The following is an 18,771-nucleotide window of genomic DNA, read 5'->3' as shown; positions in this document are numbered from 1 at the left end:
AAATGGTAAATTCAGGATTTCATGGATTGTCTATAATTTCTTTTTAAAAATATGTATTCTTACAGACCTGCTCCAATTGTCTGTAACTAATTTGTACAAGTAGTGTAATATGAGCTCCACAATGACACCAGATTGGACATTATCACCCTTGTTTTTTCAGCAAATCACTGTCTTGCTTCCTCTGCTAAATTTGCTGCTTTGCTATGTTCTCTAGTTACACTGTACTTCTCCCTTGTTTGCTTTCTATTTCTGCAAATATCCTCTCCCACTTTCAACTAATCATTTGTTTTTGCCTGAATTCTATATATCAATATACAGGGAAAACCTTTTGCTAAAATAACCTTAAAGATCACATTCGCATATGACTGGGTTAATTAGCTAAATAAAATGAGTTTGGAAAGTAAATCAAAGAACAAAATCAAAAATCTGTTTGTGTTTTGTTTCTTTTTTAGACAGGGTCTCATTAATAGCCTACACTGGTCTCACTCATGATCTTCTAATGTCTCAGCCTCCTAAGATCTAGGATTTATAAGCATGACCAATCACAACTGGCTCCTCAAAAATCTAATTTTAAGTCAAAGTTTTACCATCTAACATATGAGCCTTAGACAAAAGAGTAATGTTTACAGATTTCATTTAGGTCATCACTTATAAAATGAGGATGGTGGTGTTTCAATAAATATGATAAAGACAAAAAGCAGTAATAATATTAACAATAACTTAAGTGTTGCTCTGTGACATTTCTATGCTTTATCTTTTAGATTCTTATACACTTACACACACTCTGCAAAATAGAATTATGAGTATCTATAATCTTTAAGGAAACAAAGCCATTGAAAAAGCAGATGATATGTCCATATAAATTGTTGAAAATGTTGGGACTAAAATTCAAATCCCAGCAGTTCAACTCTACAATGAGTTCTTATCTATGGCCTCCTTTGTTAGATTTCTATGAAAATCAAATAAAATATTGGTGAAAAAATTTAGAACATATACAGTTTTGTTTAACTAATAATATATTTTGAAAATTGAAGTAGTAGAGTTATTGTCAGACATTTTGTCTTAAAAAATGTTCACTCTAAATGACATAACTTTTTGTTAACACTTTTATTTCTGATCTCACATTCACAGGTAGAATATATTTTTTCACAAATATTTGGTATTCCTCCTTGCCTGTGAAATAATATAACACTGTTCTGTTAAATTTGCTTTAGCAAGAAATGTAAGAAAAATATGTTTTACTTAGGAGCCTCCTAAATTAAAGCATTTGTCAATATGAACTTTTATTACTATTGCAAGGTAACTAGTTTTCCTTGATGATCTGAGATAAACATGATAAATTTGGTTCTTTCAAACCACTGAAAACTTTGAGTATTTGTGTTACTATGGTAACCTATTCCTACTGGTTTATATAACCACTAGGTTCTCATTATCATGTTTTTTTTCCTCATTTAACTTTGTTTTAATGGGTCTTAAAATTCTGTGACAAATTCTTGGTAAAATTATTTATATTAAAAAATGTTGACTTTAAAAACTAATAAAACTGCCACACACACACACACACACACACACACAAATGGTCTGCAAAACATTTTCCTTTCCTTCTGAAGGTTTTATGATCCATTGCTATCATTAACTTGTCTTTTACTATTAAACTTAAATGACCAACATGGAGCAAGAATTCTGAGACCAGTCTTCTGCCACTGATTAACACTGTGGTGGCAGGTGTTAAAGGATTATATTCATTTAGCTTTCTGAGCTTTCTGAACAGACTTGGTGATCTTGCCAGCTCCAGAAGCCTTCTTGTCCAATGCTTTGATGACACCACAGCTACTACCTGTCTCATATTGCAAACAGCAAAATGACTAAGATGAAGATAGTCAGAGAAGCTCTCAAAGAACTTGAGCTTGAGCTCAAGCTTGCCTAGAACCATAGCTGAGATGCCAGTGTCTCCAGATTTCAAGAAGTTAGGACCATCTCCTAGCTTTTTACTAGACTGACAATCAGTCTTTTCTTTAACAGGCTGACAACCAATCTTTTCGTAACCAGACTGATGGGTTTTTTTTTTTTTTTCAGCTCAGCAAACTTGCAGGATTGTGAGCTGTGTCAAAATAAATTACAGGGGCATATCCAGCACTGGTTTGGCCTGGATGGTTCAGGATAATCACCTGATCAGTAAAACCAGCTACTTTCATTGGTGGGTCATTGTTGGTGACAAGAAAAATGTTGCCACAATGAACATCTTTGAGAGACACATTCTTGATGTTGAAGCCCACCTTGTTCCAAGAAGAGCTTCACTCAAAGTTTCATGGTGAATTTTATCAGTCTTTACTTCAGCTGTGACACTGACTGGAACAAAGGTGACCATCATGAGAACCCTAGTCTCCACTCAGCCCATAGCAACAGTATGAATAACACCATATTTGTAGACATCCTGGAGGGGCAGTTACTAAGGCTTGTCAGTTGGGCAAATGTGTGGTAAGATACAATCCAAAGCTTCAAGCAGTATGGTTCTACTGGCATTGCCATCTATATGAATGACTTTTCAGCCCTTGAACCAAGGCATATTAACAATTGGCTCCAGTATGATGTCACCATTCCAACTGGAAGTTGGCATAAAAGCCACTGTGTCCAGGTTGTAGCCAGTTTTCTTATGGTAGGTGGCAATTTCCTTAACAATTTCTTCATATGTCTTCTGGCTCTTGGGTGGCTCAGTGGAATTCATTTTGTTAACACAGACAATTAGTTGTTTCATACCCAGTGTGTAAGTCTGAAAGACATGCTTAGGAGTCTGCTCATTTTTGGAGATACCATCTTTGACTTCACCAATAACAGCAGCAAAAACCAGGATAGCACAGTCAGTCTGAAATATTCCTGTAACCATGTTTTTGATAAACTCTCTGTGTTCTGGGACATCAATGAGAGTCACAAAATACTTGCTGGTGTCAGATTTCCGTAGGAAATATCAAGGGTGATACCATGCTCATGTTCATGTTTCAGTTTATTCAAGACCAAGGTATACTTGAAGGAACCGTTCTCTATCTTACCAGTCTCTTTCTCAAAATCTTTTATGGTTCTTTTGTTGATGCCACAGTATTTGTAGATCAGATAGCTATAGTGATGGACTTGCCCAAATACACATGTTCAATGACGATATTGGTGGGAGTCTTTTCCTTGCTCATGTTGGTTTTGATTTAATGATGGTTTTCATAACACCTGTGCTTTCATGGAAACTCCATTGTGCAAAAGGCCCCATTATCATTTTGATTCATAAGACATCCTATATAACAATTCCTTTCCCATAGGATGTGGAAAGTCAAAGGACAAATAAGTTCAGGAACAAAAAATGGTAGCAATGAAAGTGGGTATTGGAATGAAATAGTTCAGTGGTTTCCAGACTTTTAGTTCTAAGGAATCAATGAAATTTCTAAAAGCTGTATAAATGTACATACTTCAACATTAAAAAAACTATCACTAATATGTTGTTTTTGTTGACTTTGTTATTGGTTTGTGAAACTATAATTATTTTTCAGTTACTCAGAGCTATCTACGGTCATTCTTATTTTATTGATATGGAAAATGAGATCCAAGAATGAAACAAATGGTACATGCTATAACAAATAACTACTAATAAGTAACAAAATGTTTTTTTTGGATGGTAAATAGGTGAAAAACTTGTAATGCCAGAATATCTTTTATACTGCCTTAATTATTATCAACATCCATACTTAGTTAAGTTTGCACTAGAAAAAAACATTCAAAAAAATAGGTGATAAATCAGAATATACCTACAATATGCAACAAAAAATAATAAGAATACAAGAGCTCCAAACACACAAAAAAAGAAAAAATCTGTAAACAATAATAGACAGGAAAAGTTACATAAATCTTAGAGAAATTCAAGTGGTGATAAAATGAAAAAGATATTCAACCTTGTTAGTAATTTGGAAAATATAAATTAAAATAAGAAATAATTTTCATATTTCAGAAAGGCAAAAATTAGAAGCTTGATAATATCAAGTTTTGTTTAAGTGTGGAAAAAAGTAGTATATTATAATACCATTATGGAGAATACAAATTGGTACTTTCATAAGGACAATTTTGCATAATACTAAAATTTAAAATGTACTTTAAGTTCAACTTATATTTATTGAAACTAAGTAACTATTTCCTTATGCTTACATGGAGACATGTACATAGATGCTCATTAAAATATTTTTTATAACAGCAGAATCTGTGGAAATAACTTCATTATATTAGAAAATGACTAAGATACAATCAACAAAAATCAACTTAGTTGTTAGTTCACTTAACATATTTTGTACTTTTGAAATGCTTTAAAAGATCCAGATTCTGATCTCATACAATAGTCAATAGAGGGTCGGGGATTTATCTCAGTTGTTCCACCCACCATCTGCCTTGCAAGCGCAAGGTCCTGAGTTCGATCCCCGGTACCCCCCCCCCCCAAAAAAAGTCAGTAGAAAAGAACATGTTCTGTACATGTCTATTTGGTTAATTAAAACTTCAAATCTGCTTGTTTTAACAATTATTGACGTTTGTATGTTAAATATCTCCCAATTGCTGATTTGTTATTTCTTACTATTGTATATTTTTTGCTTTAATCTATTTTAAACACAAATTGTAAGGTGAGTAAAATATTTGAGATAGTCTATTTTCCAGTCAGAGTCAAATATTTTAATTATAAAGTATAACCATTTTATGTTTGGTATTTGACCTTAAATTTATTTTGTCTAGTACCAATAAAGCTACACTAGCATTTCTGTGGTGAAAATTTGCATAGATTATTTTTTTTACCTTTTATCTTTTTTCTTGGTTTTTAAAAACTGCTTGAAAATCTTTGTCTTTTAACAGAAACATTTAGTGCATTTACACTGAAAGTAATTATTAATATTTGTGTTTAAATGCAGTCTTGTTACCTAGCTCATTCTTTTTATATTAGTGACTCCTTTCCCATTATTTTCAGTAATATGTTTTTACCTTTTGCCATGGTAGAACTATGCAGGCCTTCTGCTTGTCATGGCTTGTATCTAGATGTCCCCTCAAAGATTCATGTGTTTCTAGGTGGGACGTTTTTGGAGCTTGCTATATCTTCACTGGGATTAAGGTTGTATGGCACTAAATTAGTCATTGATTGGAATTAGCATAGTTCTGGTTGTGGCTGAATGGATTTATTGGACAGAAGCCCTGGTGTGTGAATGGCACCTCTCAAAAGGTTGGATGTGATAAAAGGAAAAGGCTTTTGCTGCTTTTTGCTGCTTTTTGCTGCTTCCTGACTGCCTTGCTATGGACTGTTTCTTTTCTGCCACGTCCCTGTGCCATGCCATCCTGCCTTGGAACCAGCCAATTATGGACTGAAATCTCTAAAAACAGTGAGTCAAAAGTAAACCTTTCTTCCTCTAACTTTAGATGTCTGCTATTTTGTCCCAGCAATGGGAAAAGTAACTAAGACATTACTTTATTAATGGAGCTTATGCAATGCAGATTTTCAAAGTCCAAAGAAAAGTATTATACCCTTTGCCAAAGAAAACAATAAAGAAAGAACAGATCAATTGAGACAACAGAATATTAAAAAATAGACATACATAGGTATAGTCAACTGATCTTTGACAAAGAAAGAAAGTGCAGAGGGAAAATAGATAACTTTTCAAAATATGGTGCTGGAACAGTGGACAGTCTTAGTGAGAAAAAAATTGAGACACAAACCTCACACATTTTACATAAAATAACTAGAAATGGGGCACTGCCATAAATGTCAAAGGCAAAACTATAAAATCTTAGAAGGCCCCTGGAGAAATTCTAAGTAACATTGGGTGTGATGATCACTTTTTATGTTAAAACCTCAAAGGCATAATTCATGAAATAAATAACTGATCAACTGGACTTCCAAAAAATTAAAAATTTTGCCCTATGAAAAATACTATTGAGAATAAAACACAAGCCACAGACAGGCAGAAAATATACAGAAAAGACATATTTGATAAAGGAATGTTATGCAAAATATACAAAGAATTCCTGCAACTCAATAAAATGGACACCTCAGTTAAATAATGGACAATGGATTTGAATAGACATCTCATGGAAAAAAATTTTTATGGCAAGTTCAGCATATGAAAAGTGTTATATATTGTCAGAAATTTCAAGTTGAAATAATAATGATACAACTACATGCTTATTAGAATATGTCAAATGTTGAGGATGCAGAGCAATAGAACTCTTCTTCATTGCTTCTATCAATGCAAAATGGTACAGCCAAAACTAACATATTCTTGCAATATAACATATAACATATAAAAACCATGATTTGTTGGTATTTATTAAAATGAGTTAAAACCTTAGGGCCACAGAAAGACCTACACACCAAAGTTTATAGAAGCTTTATTTATAATTGCCAAAACTTGGTAACAACAACATGTATTTTCATAGGCCAATGTGCAAACTGTGGTATATCCATATAATAGAAGTGTTAACACTAATAAGAAATGAGCTATTAAGTTACAAAGGAAATGTGTATTAAAAGACAATTTAAAAAGTCTACATATTGTATGATTCCATACATACTGTATGATTCCAAATATGTGACATTCTTTAAAAGCTGAAATATGAACTAAGTAAAGGCGTCAATGATTGTCTTGGGTTAAGAACAAGAGGATGAACAGGTAGAGCATGGAATCTTTTTAAAGTAATAAAGCTACTCTGTATGATATTATAATGGTGGATATATACCATTGTGCATTTGTCAAAACTCATATGGTGAATGGTCAAAATAAAGCATTCACCATTATGTAATCTTTTCTTTATAAAGATGTGTCAATGTAGATTCATCAATTGAAATAAATGTACCATTGTGGTGCAGGTGCTGATAATGGGTGTGGTTGCATTTTGATAGGTGTAGAGCATATATTAAAACTGCAATTTTCATTCATATTTTCTGTAAACTTGAAACTAGTCATAAAAAGTTTACTAAAATTTTAAAATAAGTAATTTTTAAAGGGATATCAGGTCCTATTCTCTATAACCTATCAATATAACCATATTGTTAAAAAGGCTGTTTGCAGATGTGATTAATGATCCTGAGATGGGGAGATTATCCTGGATTATTCAAGACAGACCTATATCCATGACATATATCTTATAAGAAGGAATGAGAGAGAGATTTGACACACATAGAAACTGAAGAAGCAATGTAAACACACAGGCACACAATAGAGTGATGCCACCACAGGCTAGGTAATGCCAGAAGGAAATAAACAGGAAAACATAAGGATCGAAATTTTTCCTTCCATTGGCAGGAATCTGGCTTTGCCGATATCTTGATTTTGGTTTGGTGATACTTATTTTCAACTTTCGGCAACTTGAACTGTGACAGATTAGATTTCTGTTGTTTAGCCATTCTAAAAATCTGGTTATTAGGCTTTTCTTTTGTTATTGTTATGGAGTCATGAAAATTCCTTATACATTTGGAACATAAACCCACTATCAGATATATGATTTGCAATTATTTCTTCCACTTCATAGACTGCCTTTACAGTCTATTATATTTTTTGACACATCAAAGTTTTTCAACGTACAATTTTTCTTTTAATGTATTATTAGTTTAAATAACGTTAAATGGCAATATATTTTTGCAAAATAAGTTGGGGTGGTTTTGGAACTTTAAAGTGATGGATTTTAATTTGAAAATTTATTCAGAAACCATGAATCCTGACAGATATGCTGTATAGGAGATCCTTCCACAAAATATTAACTCCTAGTTGTATATCCACTTTTGCTTATGAAGCAATTAATTTTCTTTTTTCAACGCTTCTTACTTACTTAAAGCTCTTAGATTCCCCCCTGCAACATTCAGGCCCTATATTATTTTCTTTACTCTGAATAGAAGAAAAATAAAGTTACTTTGGCATGGTTTCATTACCAGAAAAACAGTTTCAGTGTACAACAAAACATGTTTACAGAAGGTCAACAAGAAACAGTCCATCTGAAGAATTTAGGTGAATATGCACATAGCTATTACCTGAGTCAAGAAATACAGCTCCAATAAGTCTTTTCGAGCTTCTTCTTGTGGTTCTGTGGAATCTATGCCTTCCCTGTCCCCTGAGCAACCCAATTTCTCTACTCATGTCCTTGCATTTTAGTGCATTGATCATCTAAATGAACATAGCAAAAATCTGCTTAGTGAGGATTATATAAGAATCTTACATGTCTTTTAGGCCCATTTTATTATCAGATTCTGGTGTCAAATATCTCTTGGATTTGTCATTTTAGACAAAGTACATCATCCCCATTCCAAATGCTGTGTGGCCTTCGGGTGCCAGGCTTTTGCAGTTGCTCTTCCTTGGGTGCAGCATGGTTCACTCAATGCCTGGAGTTAGTGGGTTCTAGTGGAAGCCCCATTGCCAGAGAGCTGTAGGAGGATGTGTAGGTCTGTAGGTGGTTCTAAGGCTATGCTGGTTACTCTGAATAAGGGAAAAACACTAAAGAATCTGTTTGAATTTTGGATCACCCAACGCCCTAAATGTCCTCTTTATTTGTTGTTTTGTTTTTGACACAAGGGCTCACTATGTTTTTTTTTTTTTTCACGATTCATATCTTTATTTTTTTTTAATTAATTTATTTTTTTTATACTAAATTCTTTTATTGGTACATTGTAGGTATACAACACAATTACATTTCTCATTGGGAATTGTACCTTTACATAATGCATCTTGGTTCTTATTTTTTCCCCATTCCTAGCCCTCCCTTCACACCCTCTACCTTTCCCTATTTACAAAGACTTTATTTCCATTTTTTCCATTTCTCATCATTTTTCCTTTCCCTTCTTTCCTTTCCCCTGCCCCTCCCACTACCCCTACCCCTTTGGACCTTTTCTTCCTATTTTACATTATTGATTATTCATTCTAATCATGACACATTAAAGTTTTTAAGTTAGATGTTATCACATTTTAAAAACTGTGCTTTAGGTGTTAAAACCAAGGAATCATTGTCAAATCCAAAGTGCTGAAGGTTTTTCCTCTCTGTTTTCTTCTAGGATTTTAATAGTTCTAGTTACATTTAGGTGTTTAATCCATTTTGGTTTAATTTTTGTGTGTCATGGAAGGTGAAGATTCAACTTTAATCTTTCACATTTGGATACCCATTTTCCCCAATATCATTTGTTGAAAAATGTCCTTACTCCATTATTTAGCCTGGCACTCTGGAAAAAAAAAAATGGCAGGTAGGTGTGGTTGCACATACCTGTAATCCTAGCACTTTGGGAGGCTGAAACAGGAAAATCTCAAGTTTGATCTCATCCTTGGCAACTTTTCAAATTAGTGAGATCCTGTCTCAAAATTTAGAAAAAAAAAGGGTCTGAGGATACAGCTCAGTGTGAAGGCCTGAGTTAAACCCCTACTCCCCTCCCCCAAATTGGCTATATAAGGATGCATTTATTTTTATTAACTAAAGTCTAAACTTTATTAAGATTTTCTTAGTTTTTGCTTTTTTCTCTTTGCAGTTTCCACCCAGGATACTGCATTACATTTAGTCATTTGTCTCCTTAGTTTCCTCTAGTCACTGATAGTTTATTAGACTTCTCTTATTTTTGATGATCTTGGAAGGTTTTTTTTATTCATTAAGTTTATCAGTACATTGTAGGTATACATTATGATCACATTTGTCATTGGGAATTTGTACCTGTACATGATATATCTTGGTTCTTGTGTTTACCCCATTCCCTTGCCCTTCCTTCCACCCTTCCACCCCTCCCTATTTATAAAAACCTTGCTTCCGTTTTTTCCTTTTCTCATATCCCTCTCCCCCCACCTCCTCTTCCCCTTTGGATCTTTTCTGGACTCTATTCTGTTCCATTGGTTTACATATTTACCTTTATAATCAGCAACTCATTGTCTTACTGTTGTTCTGCAGCATATTTCAAAATCACAGTGTGAGGCCTCCAATTTTTTTTCTTTTAAAAGACTGTTTGCGCTATCCATGTTTCCTTAAAATTTCACATGCATTTTAGGATTTTGTTTTGTATTTCTGGACAAAAGCTGTTGGAATTTTCCTAAGGACTGTACTGAACGTGTAGGAAAGACATGTTAACAATATCATGTCTTCCAGCTCATGAATATATTTCAATTTATTTCTATGTCTTTGATTTCCTTTAGCAGTGACTTATAGCTTTCACTGTATGAAATGAATGTGATCAGTTTTTTTACTGTTTTGATTTTTAAGTTATTTTTTCTTTTCAATCTTACAGTAAATGGAATTGTTCTCTTAATTATTTTCACAGTATGGTCATTTATAGAAGTATAGGAGTGCAACTGAATTTGGGGTGGTGATACTGTATGTTGCAACTTTGCTGAATTCATTTATTAACTCTAATAATAAGTTTCTGAATCTGTAGGCTTTTTTTTGTTTTTTTTTTGGTACCAGGGATCGAACTCGGGTCCTTGCGCTTGCACAGCAGGCGGCGAAACCACTGAGCTAAATCCCCAGTGGTTTTTCTATATATATGATCATGTCATCTATGAACAGAAATCATTTTAATTCTTCCTTTTTCAATTTGAATGGATTTTTTGTTTTCTGATTATTCTGCCTTGAACTTCCAGTATAATTGAAAATAGAAATGGTTAGAGTGGGCATCTTTGTTTTTTGATCTTAGAAGAAAATTTTCTAATCTTTACCATTGAATAATATTAACAAGGAATTTTTTATATATGACATCTATTATATTGAGGAATTTTCCTTCAATTCCTAGTTTGTTGAGGGTATTTCTTACAAAAGTTTGAATTTTTTCCAAGTGCTTTTTCTGCATTAAGATATTACTTTCATCCTATATTGTTACTGTGATATCACATTAATTTGTGTACATTGAACAATTCTGAATTTGAATATAAATCCCATCTGCCATAATGTGCTATCTTTTTAATGTGTTTGTTAATTTGGTTGGTAGCATTTTAAGATATGGTATCAAAATTCATCAGAGATAATGCAGCATGCATTTATAATGCTGATTTCAATTTTGTAGCCTAATTTACTGCTAAAAATTTGCCTTTGTATGCCCCTCAAAATAGGAAGTTTACTAGATCATTTATTAGCTGCATTTGAAAAGAAATGGACATATTTGGGCAGATGACTGTGTTAAATGGATACCTATACGCAAGCTTAATACAAAGGTAGCACCTCTTGATCATTGGAATCTGTGAATCTGTTGCTATACATGGCAAGGAAGATTAAGGTTGAAGATAGAATTAAAGTTGTTAATCAGCTGATAAAAAAAATTCATCAGCCATATCGGTTTGCACTTTTCTTGTATAATTGTCTGGTTTTGATATCAGGGTAATGCTGCCCTCATAGAATAAGTTTGGGAGTGTCTCCTCTTGTTCAGTTCTTTGGAAGCATTTGAGAAAAATTGGTGTTAATTCTCCTTTTAAGTGTTCAGTAGAATCCTCCAGTGAATATGCTTGGTCTTGATCTTTCTTGTTATTGGGAGATGTTTGTTGCAGTTTCACTATTCTCAATAGTTATGGATCCATCAAGAGTTTGTATTTTTTCATGATTCAATGTTGATAGGTTATACTTTTCTAGGATCCATTTCTTCTAGGTCATCCAATTTATGATCCAATCATCATAGTAGCCTTAAAATTTTTTTATTTCTGTGACATCAGTTGGAATGTCTTCTTTCATTTGTAAATTTAGACATTTGTACATTTGGGCTCTTTGTTGATCCTTACAAAAAACAGCCCTTGACATCATTGACTTTTTCTATTGTATTTCTCTTCTTGTTGATTTGGTATCTTTCATACTTTTTGAGGTAGATGTTACCAGCATGTGTGTGTAAATACATGTTGCCCAGGCTGGCATCAAACTTGCAATCCGCTCAAGCAGCTAGGATTACAGGTATGTTTCACTATGCTTGGCAGGTGTTTACCACTATCAACTTTCCTCTTATAACTGCTTTTGTTGCATCTTATGGTTTCTGGTATATTGTATTTTTGCTTTTCTGTATCTCCAGATATTTTCTAACTTCCCTGGCTATTTTTTGTTTGACTCACTGATATCTGTGGATTTTCCTTTCAATATTGATTTTTGTTTAGATTTTATTATGGTCAGAAAAAATACTTTAGTCGGGCATGGTGGTGCATATCTGTAATACCAATACTTGGGAGGCTGAGGCAGGATCACGGCCAGCCTGAGCTACATAGTGAGTTCAAGGCCAGCCTAAACTACATAATGAGACCCTGTCTCAAAAAAAAAAAAAAGATACTTTGTATACATTCAATCTTCTTAAATTTGTTAAGACTTATTTCATGACTTAACGTGGCTTGTCTCAGGAAATATTCCATTGTTGCATGAGAAAAATGTATGTTGTTATTGGGTGGAGTTTTCTATATATTCCTGTTAGGCCTGATTTATCTAGACTGTTGTTCAAGTTCTCTGTGTTCTTACTGATATTCTGTCCAATTATTTTATCCACTGCTGAGAGTGTAGTATTAAAGTCTATTGTATCACTCCATCTGTCCCATCAGATGGGACAGATGTCTGCTTAATATGTCTATGACAGATGTCTGCTTAATATGTTTAGGTGCTCTGATGTTAAGTGCATATATAATTATCTTTCTGGTAAATAGATTCTTTTATTGTTACATAATGTCTTTTTTCGACTCGTGACAATTTTTGTTTTAAAATACTTTTTGTCCAATATAAGTATAACCATTCTCGCTATCTTTAGGTTCCAATATAAAATCTTTGAGCCTATGTCTTTCCTTAGACCTACAGTCAGATGCTTATAAGCAACATCTCATATTTTTATACATTTATTTTATATCACTTAATAGGTATATTTCACCCATTACATTTAATGAATGATAGGATTTACTATTACCATTTTATTTATTTTTTTCTATTAAGTTTATTGGTACACTTTAGGTGTAAAATACTGTTACATTCATCATTGGGATCTTGCACCATTACACGAGTATCTTGGTTCTTATTTTTTATCCCCTTCCCTTGCCCTCCCTTCACCCCCTCCACCCTTCCCTATTTGCAAAGACTTTGTTTCCATTTTTTTCCTTTTCTCATATTTCTATTACCATTTTGTCAATTATTTTGTTTTGTAGAATTTCTGCCCCTTTTTCTTAATGTCTCCTTTTCTGTCTCAATTTTTTTGTAGTAATGTATTTTGATCTTGTCATTTATCATTTGTATATTCTGTACATATTTTCTTTGTAGCTACCACTGAAACCTAACAACTTAAAGTAAAAAATGCATTTCAAATTGATAAGAACGTTTATATTTATTCCTTTATATGTCTCCTTTGTTTTATGACAAATTACCACTTTCCATATTGTGTATCTATTAACATAGGTTTACCATATTTGTGCTTCTAGGGCTCTTTTCAAAATTTTTTGTACAGTGTGTCAAGCTGTGATGAACTTATCTTCTGTTTACCTATGAAAGTCTTAATTTCTCCTTCACCTTTAAGAGTTTTGCTAAATATATTATTCTTGTATTTTTCTCAGTACTTTAAATATATCATTTTATTACCTCTAAATGTGGAAGTTTCTGCTGAAAAATCTATTGCTAATCTAACAGCTCCCCTTTACTTAAGTTTCTTACAATGCTGATAGGATTACTATTCTTGGCAGTTTTATTATAACATTTCTCACTGTAGGTTTATACTTGTTGGAGTCTTTTAGTTTCTTGGATTTCAGTGCCCATTCCTTTCCTTAAGATTTGGGAAATTTTCATTCATTACTTTTTCAAACAGGTGTTTTGTCACTCCCCCCACCCCTGAAGTCCCATAATGTTCATGTTATTCCATTTTAAGATGTATCATAATGCCTTAGACCTTTCTCTTTCCTCCTCTCTCTCTCTCTCTGAGGCAGATTTGAGGATTGATAAAGGGGGGTGACAAGGGGTAAGGAAAGCCAATAGAGGTGTGTATAATTTTATAATACACAGGTGTCTGGGAGGTCAGTGCCTGTGAGTGGGCAAAACAAAAACATTCTGAGCTAGCCACTATTCACTGGGTGCACACAATAATTGGAGAGGTATCAGGTGACTCAGAGGGTGGCAGCAATGGCAATCTTATGTTGAAGGGTTTTTTTTTAATGGGAGTAATTTATTAGTTTTTAAATAGCAAAACATTTACTGGTATATTTTAGACATACATAGTGGTAACACTCATGTAAGATAGTTTGATGAGGATGTTGATTACAGTCTTATGTTGATGAGGATGGTGAGATAAAGCATTCTAATAGGTAGGATGAGATAGCAAGCTAATAAGGAATCTGTCCTTCCCCAGGTGAAACCTTTCTTTTTTAAATTACTACTTGGATGTCTTCAAATGATGTACTCTTGCTCTTGAGCATCACAGTATCATGAGGCCTCAATTTAAGACAGGAGGCAAAACTGTTTCCACATGCTATAGATGGTTCGAGGGGAAGAAGACATTGGGCTTTAATTATAATTTAATTATGAAATGATTTTTCCCTAAAAATCATACAGAACTGCTCTTGACACTTTCTGCTTCAGTAAATCTGAAAGAATTGTAGTCAAGTTAGCTGAATCTATCTTTTGCTTGGTCAGGTCTGGTGTTGAGATCCTCTAGATAATTTTTCAGTGCCTTTATTGCACTCTTCAGTTACATAATTTGTCTGATACTTCCTCAAAGTATCTGTTGTTGGTTTTCCTATTTGGTCATCCATCATTTTGATGATTTTACTGAGTGGTTAACTTAATTCTTTGTGATCCTGTGACAGTTAATTTTGAATTCTTGGTCTTTTTCTGTTTTCTTAGGCCCTATTTTCTTAAAATGTCCTGGTCACCTGTTTCTTTGTGGTTCTTCTTTTTGTTGGCATTTTTGCCCTTAAAAGACCAACTCTCCTAGATTTTTTAATTTACTAAAGGATTTCTCTATGCCATCTGTCTAGTTTCTGGAGACCTCTCAACACTTCCAGTATGTCTTTTGTGGGCTTTTGCATGTAACCTATTTGAAGAAGTTTGCTGATTTTTCCTGAGACTTCCCTTTGTGCCTTCTACAATAGAGCAGTCTTTCTGGTGTTGCCTTAAATTTTAAACCAGGACTTCCACCTATTGTGCATCTGAGGAACTGCAGCTTCTCATGCATGGTTGACTTCCTCAGTCTTCAAGACCTCCTACCAGGAACAAGACAAAAATGAGTTCTTATAGGTAGCCTCCCTAAAAGTCAGTTGGATGTATGTTCTATTTTGCTCTATATAAAGATGGGAAATGGGGCTTCTTTCTGAACATGGCATGTCATATGGGTGGTGTAGTTCCAAGAAAAAAAATAATCCAAATTTCCTACTAAGTTCCTAGGCAGTCAGCTTTGTGCTTACTTGGTGATCAGGGACCATTGGACTGGTGTGTAGATATCTCACAGAAGCGTTTTGTTGGTAAATCTTATTCATGGGAAAGAAGGGTCTAAGACTTGCTATTTTGCCATCTTGCTGATGGTACTTTTCTGTTGCTTCAATTTGTTTAACAGAGGAGCTGTGTTGAAACACTGTTACCATATTTTGATGCTTTAAACATTCCTTTTAATTCTTAGGACATAATTATTACAGTTACTTGGACCTAGAGTCAATTAACAACTATTTCTTAGTATGTATATATATCATGCATACTACATGTATACACACACACACACACACACACAAACACACATGCATAACCAAGTTTCAGGAGTTCTCAAATTTACCTTAGCATTTACTCTCCAGTAAACCCTTTTCAGAGTTACTAGAATGTGACTATTCCTAGATAGGTAGAAGTATGTATGGGCCTTATTTCAGACTTTGGTTCTTTTATTTCAGGATTTTCCTAATTTGTGATTGTTTGGTCACTCACACCAACTGGAATCACAGTACAGCATTGCAAAGTTATGTTTCCCAAATGATTCCTAAAATATCTGCTACATTTATCAGCATGATTGCTATAAATTTCCATTTTCAACAAATAAATTTCACTGTGTGGCAGAAAGATTCCAAGTTAACAATGCCAGTTCCATGCCAGCAAACTCAAGAGCATGGGATTGGTAACAGCTTTACAAAGAGCCCAAATTGTTCCAGATTCTAAATGTAGTCATAGCAAATTTGTATTAATACATAATTCTCAATTTGTTGTTGCCTTTGTTCAATTTTCAGAGTTCTAAAATGGTAATTAAAATTCAATCTAGCAAGGCATGGTGGTGCATGCTGTTATCCCAGCACTCAGGAGGCTGAAGCAGGAGGATTGGCATGAGTTGGAGGCCAGCATGGGCTACACAGTGAGTTCAAGGCCAGCCTGGAGTACCATAGCAGGACCCTGACTTAAAAAACCAAAAGAAAAAAAAAAAGGAAAAAAATTCAATCTATGCCATAGGTTTAATAAATATAAAAATAAAATTTTAAAAAGTTAAGATAAAAATGTCTAACCTCTGATTACACTAGTACTAATTAATATTTTGGAGGGAATCTGCTGATCACATTACATTGTCAGAAGTGTCTCTATACATTCATTAAAAAATATCTTAACACAAGTTGTCTAAATATGAATTTTGCTACCATGTATGTTACCAAGATGCTTTGAGCACATTTCTGAAAGCTTTAGTCTCTGTATTTATTCATGCTACTTATTATAAATCAATATTAATAAATCAAAATTTATGTTAAGGTTTTTAAAAAATAACCAAATGCTTAACTTCTGATTACAAAAGTACTTCTCAGTTTTTAATTAATGCATACTCAAAATTCACACAAACTTGAAGAAACTTAATGTTACTGCTTCAATTTATCCTGCTCCATTTACACTGATTGTATTTTTAAAATAGAGGATTGGTATATACATTTGTGTACTGATTATAATTCAGGGAAGTGATTAAAACTTAAAGATTGCCTCTGTCATCACTTATCCACTTGGTCACTCTTAACAGTAAAATACCTCTACCCAGGGCAAGATCTGTCAGTCCTGCTGCAGGTTAGTATTAAAATGAGGCAGTCAAAAGTGACAGCTTAGCACAAAGTCCTCTCCAAGAGCTTTATCCATATTGAGAACACTGGAACAATAAGATAGGTATTTGATTTTTATTAAATGTTTTTCCTTAGCATTTTAGTAGGGGATCTTGGGATGTGGGGATATAGGAGGGGAGTGGAAGAAGTAGTAAAAAGGATCAAGATGTGGTATGTATATGAATGAACTACCCATGACGAATTTATTGAATAAGTATCACAAATATATATTAATAAAAACAACAGAAAAAGTTTATTTTCAAAGAATCTAAAGGGCATGGTTGCCTGTCTCTTAGGAATGGCATGAAGGTTTTATATTATATAAAAGTTCTTTTAAATTATGTCACAGTATAATAGGAAGGTCATCTATTATACATCGGTAGTAATAACAGATGTTCTATGTATTTGTGGGTATATGTCTCAAACAGTACTGCCAGACTGATGTTAATATATCCGAATTATAAATGTGGAAACCAAGGATCAGAGAGGTGTACTGACTTGTTAAAGTCAAGAACTAAAACTAAGACTTTAAAAAAATTATAGTACTGGGTCCAGATAGTTCCACTGTAGTCAGAGATATAGTAATGATAGTTTAATGTCTTTAAACAATGGTAGGTAGAAATTAACAATCAGTTAACTAGCTCCTTCAGAAAAGCTGAAAATATGTTTACATATGAAACAAACCATAATTGTATGGAAAAATCTCTGAACTTCACTTGTCTAAAAAATTCCTTCATAAAATTAAAGGAGAAAATAGAATGTTTAATCCTAAATAGTATGATATCTTATACCAATGTTACCTCAGGTGGATCAGGGATTAGATTTATCCAGATTATAATACCAAGCAGATACACAAATCATAAATGATATAGAGGAAAAAACCCTTTTTATTATGTAACTATTTTAAACAGTAAAAATTTTTTGGTATATGTACAGATCTACATTTTGACAAATGCATAACGTAAAGCCATAAAGAGAACACAAATTATTGCGATCATGCCCCCAAATTCTCATGTCCTTTTGTAGCCAACTTATTCATCCATATGTGGATCGGGACAACCTACCCTTCTTGGTTTTACAGTTTGCCTTCACATGTCATGAAAATGGCATCATAGTCTATAGTTTTTGAATCTTTAACATGATGTATTTGAGATAAACTGTATTAAGTTCAGGTAGCAGTGATTAATATTTTCTATAGATGAAATACAGCCATTGAAGAATACATGTGGTTCCATTTTGAAGGCTGAATAAAGCCACTGTAAACACTCACAGGTTTTTCTGTGGTTTTGTTCCTCTTGGTTACTTATGAGATGACTGAGTCCCCTGGGTGTTTTTAACTATGTAAGAAACAGCCAGTTTTGCAATGTGGTTTATCACTTTATTACTACAGGCAATGTATGAGAGCTATTTGTTCTGTCTTCTTGATAATTCTTGCTAGTGTTAAAGATTTATGTTGCACTATTCTTTATGGTGCTGTTATTGTGGCTACATTTTGCATGTCCCTGACGGCTAATGAAGTTGAGCATCTTTTCATACACTTACTCGTCATCCGTAAATCTTTGGAAATGGTGTCTGTTCAAGTTTATTTTCCATTTTACTTGTGTGGAAATGTTTATTACTGAGTTTTGAGAGTTAAGTGTTCCAGATACAATCTTTATCAAATAAATTCTGTGCAAAGATTTTTTCCCAGTCTGTAGCTTCTCATTTTCTTAATAACATCTTTTGAAAAGCAAAAGATTTTTTTTCAACTAGTCATGGGGGTACA

The 18,771-nt window shown here is 33.5% G+C and overlaps 2 protein-coding genes and 1 pseudogene across 4 annotated transcripts in view; all 3 read right to left on the bottom strand.

The window, feature by feature from the left end:
• Positions 1–18,771, bottom strand: part of LOC101703023 (pancreatic alpha-amylase) — a 42,137-nt gene that overhangs the window by 18,629 nt on the left and 4,737 nt on the right. The window lies entirely within an intron of this gene.
• LOC147827698 (elongation factor 1-alpha 1-like) lies at positions 4–4,992 on the bottom strand (annotated as a pseudogene).
• The window catches only part of Rnpc3 (RNA binding region (RNP1, RRM) containing 3), a 47,395-nt gene continuing 36,842 nt past the window's right edge, over positions 8,219–18,771 (bottom strand). The window contains exon 17 of one of the 2 annotated variants that reach the window (XR_015451820.1): positions 8,219–9,337. The gene's annotated coding sequence lies outside the window, so the exon portion shown is untranslated. Of the gene's footprint in view, positions 9,338–14,773; positions 15,159–18,771 lie in introns of those variants that run through there. The other variant, XR_015451821.1, reaches the window with a different exon arrangement.

The sequence above is a fragment of the Heterocephalus glaber genome, unplaced genomic scaffold, assembly GCF_053883595.1.
Source record: "Heterocephalus glaber isolate CG9 unplaced genomic scaffold, H.glaber_assembly_v1.0 deba00001442, whole genome shotgun sequence".
Classification (NCBI taxonomy): Eukaryota; Metazoa; Chordata; class Mammalia; order Rodentia; family Bathyergidae; genus Heterocephalus; species Heterocephalus glaber.
The sequence above is the reverse complement of the archived record's forward strand: the minus strand, read 5'-3'. Positions and strand labels throughout refer to the sequence as shown.